The sequence below is a fragment of the Triticum dicoccoides genome, chromosome 7B (genome assembly GCF_002162155.2).
Source record: "Triticum dicoccoides isolate Atlit2015 ecotype Zavitan chromosome 7B, WEW_v2.0, whole genome shotgun sequence".
Classification (NCBI taxonomy): domain Eukaryota; kingdom Viridiplantae; phylum Streptophyta; class Magnoliopsida; order Poales; family Poaceae; genus Triticum; species Triticum dicoccoides.
Genome location: NC_041393.1, coordinates 762,828,466 through 762,835,342, shown reverse-complemented (window position 1 = coordinate 762,835,342; position 6,877 = coordinate 762,828,466).

The window sequence follows — 6,877 nt, the reverse complement described above, 5'->3', positions numbered from 1 at the left end:
ATTGAATTTTTTTTTTTAAAAATAATTTCTGAAAAGGATTTGAAAAAAAATTTGGAAAAAAAATGTTACTAATGGCGCACTTCTATGTGGTGCCCGATTAGTATACCAGATACTAATGGCGCACAGTGGGCTATACTAATGGCGCACTACATGGTGCGCCATTAGTATACCAGATACTAATGGCGCACCAGTGGTGCGCCATTAGTAAAAAATACTAATGGCGTGCTAGTAATGGCGCACCTGTAGTGCGCCATTAGTAGGCAAAACCGATGCGCCATTAGTAGGCCTTTTTCTAGTAGGCGGATAATTGGTGGAGCGGTGATTCATCCTGCACATTAATGGTGGCGCTTCTCGGCGGCTTGTCGCAGTGGAGAATCGGCGCCCGATGTGTGGCGAGGGACTCGCGCAGGAGGGTGACGTTATCAGGCATCGTGGTGGTGTCGACGGCAGAGAGGCCGGGCAAGGTGGTGTAGCAGTACATCACTGAAGATGGATTGGTGGCAGGTGGCTGCGGCGACCTCATACCCGGCAGGTGGCCTAGTTGAGGAGTGCGCCGGACTGGTAGGTGCCCCATACCTGGTAGGCGTCCTGCTTGGGACCTCAGGTCTTAGATGTTTAGGTTTGGCTGCGATATCTGTTTGGTATTAGCCCTAGACTATCAACGCCCCTTCATCAATTGAATAGGAGTAGTGACAGTTGTTGCTTAGACGGTGGCTTTAGTCTTACTGTTGTATGACTTTGTAAGGTCTTGTGAGAATAATTAATAAAGTGGTCGTATGCATCGCCCAGATGCAGAGCCCGGGGTCCTCCTCCTTCTCTAAAAACTAAAAATTTGGATTCGATCTTTATTCATTTTGTCTTCATATTGGATCCTTCCAGTCTACGCATCTTTTCATCGGTGGTTCTTTTTTTTCTGGTGCGCTTGTCCTATGGGGACTTTAAACGATGACTTCTTGACTGTTTATTTCTTCAAGTTTTCCCGGCTCCGCCAAAGGAGGGTCAATGACACTGGTGCGCCTTCGGCTCGCTTCATAGGTTGTAGTTCTCGCAAGGTCGTCTACAAATCTGGCCGTATTTTTTATTATTTCTGGTGTTCGTTGTACTAATGATTGAAGATCAATAGATCGGAAGTTTTCCCGCAACAAAGAAAAACAGCCCACATGGAGCAACAATTTCAACCTAACAATTATATAGGTGGGCTTTTATTATCTTCTACTACTACACTACACTAGCTGCTTTCCTGAGAAACATCTGGATGATCTCTGTTAATGATACAACTCTCTAAACTATTCATATGGTCAGCACAGTCTCAACAAAATGTTCTTTACAGGATAAGGGTTTGTTTGTTGTTCTTGGAACTTCCCTGTTTCCAACTAACAACATTGATGAAATATTCAGTGAAACACATTGCAAGTCAAAATAAGTTCCAGTATGATATAGTAAAATGTATAGTTTCGTGCTTACACCATAATCCACAAAAGAAGGGAAAATTCTCTGAATTCCTCTTCTGTAGCAATGTCATCCTCAGTGATCATCTCTTCCCATGTCCCCCGGGATAGTCCTCAGTGCTAGATCGATCAGCCTCTTCGCCTGCATACACAGAACATGGTTGGCACGGAATTCATTTCTTCCCAGAATCACTTCCCTAGAAGTTGGCACCCCTCATCTGCGGCCATTTGTGTGCCTATTTTTCTAAAAGGGAAGACATTCACACTTCCTAGCATGATAATTAGCAATCTTCAAATATCATAATAGAAAACATATGGACGAAATTAGTTCTTCAGGTGAGTCTATGGAAAAAGTTGTGGCTACCTGAGTATGAAAACACGGCGACACCCACAAAAGCTTGTGTCTAGGGAAAGTCCCGCAGTCGAGCCTATTCATCAACCCTGGTGAATTGAATGATTAAATAATTTGTGTCCATATTCTTATTAAGTGCAACTAAACATCACAAACAAAAAGGTTAAATGGAAGATTATAATCTAGCACTCAGTAAAATATATATGGTCATCAGCTGTGCAAAAGTTAGTTCATCGATTAGCATCAAGAAGAACAAAACAAAGGTATTTTCATTTCTGATGAAGTCAAATACACACAAAAAAAATAAACAACAAAATATGCTTGGTAGTGCCATTGATTTCATGAAACCAATGGACAAGCAATTCCATGCAAGGTTGGCACATTGGGTACCATATATAAGTGAGTGAAATGTGGACAAGCATGTCCTCACAGTACCATTGACTAAATCATTTCTCTTGGATCCTATCATTACTAGTAGAATGCACGTTCGCTGCTATGGGCTACAACTCATATAAATGGAGCAAACAAATAATTAAGCTAGTCTCTATGGTTGAAGCTCAATTCTCCCACGTGCGTCCGAGCGTGTTCGGACAAAGGGGCGTCTAGCGGGCTCCTCGATATTCAACCGTAGATGATCCAGGTTCACCCAAATCTAGCCCTATCTGGTGGGAGGGGGGGAGGGGAATGTGCTTATCTGGATTATCCACCATTTTATTTCCAACATGCGGTCCGAACAGAAAAGACTCCACCCCATGATAGACACTTCCCTTTTCTTGTTGAACCTTCCCCTCACCGCTCGGTTTTCCGCTAAGACTGGACATTACTCCCTGGAGCCCTCTCCTTTAAAACTAGATGATGCCCGCCTCACCTTCGCCATGGCGTGCTCTCTTCTTCACACTGTACTTCCCCATGGACTGCGAAGGAGGAGTCTCCCGCTAATCGTTCTGCTCTTGGCCCTGACCCCCTCCCCCCATGTCCGTGTCGATCCACCACCGCCACCAAGGGCTAGGAGGCGTGCGCCACCCGTGACGCCGCCAAGCCAAGAAGACGGATCTGATGTCTTCCGAGCCATTGACAAGTTGTAACAAAAAGTTGAATGTTGTGCATTACCACGAAACAAAAATAAGATGTTCGTTGTTGGGCATGCACCTTAGACGCCGCCGTGTGTTTTATTGACTCTTGAAGTAACAAATAAATGCATTTACCCTCCTTTCTTAACCAAAAACTTGCATGACTTGAAGAAAAAAAATATGAACTGCTCGCTCATGCAATTTGCTGCAAAGCCATCTCTAGTGAAATGTAATTTGGTACATTTTTAAAAGTAGGAAAATTATTTTGCACAGAGCCCCAAGTAAACTGGCCAACTCCAACCCCCATCTCTCTCACTCTCGGCCCTCACTCTTATCACAAAATTCAGTACTAAGCGAGCCACCACCATGGCAGGCCAGCAACAACGGACAAGGGCGGCAACTACCTTCCCTTCTTAGTGATAGTACCTCCTTTCCCTCAAATCAAATTTAAGGTATTGACAAAACATTATGCACTTAGGACTTAGGAGTAATATAATTAGATCCACGCCTCTCTTTCTTTCTCATCTCTCTGAATTTAAATATATGAATTTTGATTTTGCTAACCACGTGTCCCATGCGGTTCTCTGAATTTAAATATATAACCATTTAAATAGTGACTCTCTCTCTCTCTCTCTCTCTCTCTCTCTCTCTCTCTCTAGATAGATAGATAGATAGATGACACTCAACATTAAATCTGCTGATCGTAAGAGGAAGAATGAGTCTGCTGTAGCTGAGTACTGACACGGAAGATTCTGTTAGCTCGTCTAACCCTGCCGCACCCGTCTCTAGTTTCAGTTTTCAGAAATAATGTAGTGTAGGTTCAGTTAGACACTTGCACGTTTTCAGCTTAGCATTTTCAGTTAGTTTCTGTTAAGCGCCAGAAGACGCAGGATATGCGATCACTGGCGCGATAGTAGCTGTGACAGGAGCATGCTCGAGGTCGTGGGATGGCACGATCTAGTAGCTGAGCTAGTCTCGCTGCACATTTGTTGGTTCTCTGAATAAAAGGAAGGAGAAACAGAAAAGCTGCAACAGTTTGCAACGCAAAACTTGCCTCGCCTCTAGTGTTGTTCTTCGGCTTGGGCCGGATTCCACAACAACAATTGGCATCAGAGCCTTCAAAGATCCATGGCCGGAGGGCGTGGGCCGCTGCATGGCAATGGTGGCGGCGCAACGCAAGCCGCTGCCGGCAACGAGCAGCAGGGCGACGGCGGTGGCATGCATCTGGACGCAGGTGTCAACGAGCAGCAAGGTGCTGGTTGTGCCGGCGACGGGACGCAACGCCTCGGCTCCAGGTCACCTGCGCATCATCGCAGGGTGTCACACTCGCCTCCGAGGCGTCACGGACGGCACGACGAACTGGTGGTGCACGATCGAGTGATGAGGGAGAGCGGAGGCTCTTCCCAATATCCGACACTCACTTGCACCAACTACGTCGACTGGGCCATGGTGATGCGCGTGCAACTGCAGGCTCAGGGCCTGTGGGAGGCCATGGAGTACGGCGACGGCGACGGTGACGATCTTTCTGCGCTGGCCGCGTTGCTCCGCACGGTGTCTCCGGAGATGATCCGCGCCCTCGCCGGCAAGGACTCAACTAAGGAGGCGTGGGAGACGCTGATGATGATGCGCATGGGCAGCGAGCGCGTCCGGGAGGCCAAGGCGCAGACCCGCCGACGCGAGTTCGAGGAGATACGCTTCCTAGACTGGGAGTCGATTGAAGATTACTCTCTTCGTCTGATAGCGATCGTGAACGAGCTGGAGCTACTGAACGACCCTGTGACGGAGTACCGAGCCGTGCTAAAGTTTCTCCGCGCGGTGCCACGCAAGTTCAGGCAGATGGCCATGGCCATCCAATCTTTCGTCGACCTGCGGTCGCTCTCGATCGATGTGCGGGCGCCTGCGGTCCTTTGAGGAGAGCTACGCTCTTGACGATGTCGACCATGGTGTTGGCGAATTGCCCCTCACTGAGAGGGAGTTGTACGCGCGCCTGCAACATCAAGGCCAGGGCTCCTCCTCGGGCACCAAGGACGGCAAGGGACACTCCGGCACATGACCGCAAGGCGGCGAGCGGGCCAGTGGGCACGTCGATGGTGTCAAGAAGCCCGCCAACATGAAGCGAAACGGAAAATGCCGCTACTATAACATTCCTGGCCACTGGGCTAGGGAGTGTCGTAGGCGGAGCGCGATCGCTAGAACCAAGGCGGGGCGACGAACCTCGCCGAGGCGGACATGCAGCCACCAGCGCTTCTAATGGTTGCCGTCGAGGAGGGCGACCACCCAGTCCAGGCCACGAGCACGGCGAGCGAGGTGCAGGTGGTACCTGTGCGCACCCAGGCAGTCTTCCTCAATGAAGAGCCCGTCGTGCCAGAGACCACCGGAGCGCGTGGTTCCTGGTACATGGACACCGGTGCCAGCAGACACATGACAGGTGCGCGTGATGCTTTCATCAACCTCGACGAGATGGTGCATGGCTCCGTGCGCTTCGACGATGGCTCCCTCGTCACGATCTGCGGAAAGGGCTGCGTCATTTTCCAGTGCGCCAACGGCAATGAGCGGATGCTCGCGGACGTCTACTTCATCCCCAAGCTACGGGCCAACATCATCTCACTCGGGCAGCTGGACGAGAACGGGCGGCGGCGCAGGCGCGGATCCGTCTTGGATCTGGCCCTGCACCCGCAACCTCGGCTTCGGCGCGTGGAGAGGCCGGATCCTGGCCGGGCTTGGCCGGATCTAGCTTCTCCACCCCCGTTGGCCTCCCTCGATGGGGCACGGTGGCTTCGTTCCGGCGGCCAGCGAGGGCTGGATCCCGGGGCGGCGGCCCCGGACGGTGGAGGATGTGTCGGCTGTTGTGGACTCGCGACGGGTGATGCGGCGGCCGCGGTGGTGGAGGATCCGTGCACAAGATGCTTGATGGAGGCCATTGGAACAGCTCTGGGTGAACACCTGCTCGCAGCTGCTGCCGAGGCCGGCGATGGCGGCACTATTCGGCGTCGTTCCCTTGTTGAAGGCATCACTGTTGAGAAGTTTCAGGCCACTATCTGCTACCTCCGGGGGAAACCCTAGATCAGGAGATCAGATGACGGCAGCATTATTGTGTCGTTTTCCTCTTGTGGCGTCATTCTGGGAGGTGTACACGGGCTCGAAGGACCAGTGGGCGGAATAATTGGTGGAGCGGTGATTCATCCTGCACATTAATGGTGGCATTTCTCGGCGGCGTGGCGCAGTGGAGACTCGTCGCCCGATGTGTGGCGAGGGACTCGCGCAGGAGGGTGACGTTATCAAGCGTCGTGGTGGCGTCGATGGCAGAGAGGCCGGGCAAGGTGGTGCAGCAGTACATCACTGAAGAAGGATTGATGGCAGGTGGCTGCGGCGACCTCATACCCGGCAGGTGGCCTGGTTGAGGAGTGCAACGGACTGGTAGGTGCGCCATACCCGGCAGGCGTCCTAGTTGGGACCTCAGGCCTTACATGTTTAGGTTTGGCTGCGAGTCTGTTTGGTATTAGGCCCAGACTATCAGCGCCCCTTCATCAATTGAATAGAAGTAGCGTCAGTTGTTGCTTAGACGGTGGCTTTAATCTTACTATTGTATGATTTTATAAGGTCTTGTGAGAATAATTAATAAAGTGGTCGTATGCATCGCCCAGATGCAGAGGCCGGGGGTCCTCCTCCTTTTCTAAAAAGAAAATTTGAATTCGGTCTTTATTCATTTTGTCTTCATGTTGGATCCTTTCAGTCTACGCATATTTTCATTGGTGGTCTTTTTTTCTGGTGCGCTTGTCCTATGGGGATTTTAAACAATGACTTCTTGACTGTTTATTTCAGCAAGTTTTCCCGGCTCCGCCAAAGGAGGGTCAATGACAGTGGTGCGCCTTCGGCTCGCTTCATTGGTTGTAGTTCCCGCAAGGTCGTCTACCAATCTGGCCGTATTTATTATTATTTCTGGTGTTCGTTGTACTACCATGATTTAAGATCAATAGATCGGAAGTTTTCCCGCAACAAAAAAAAAT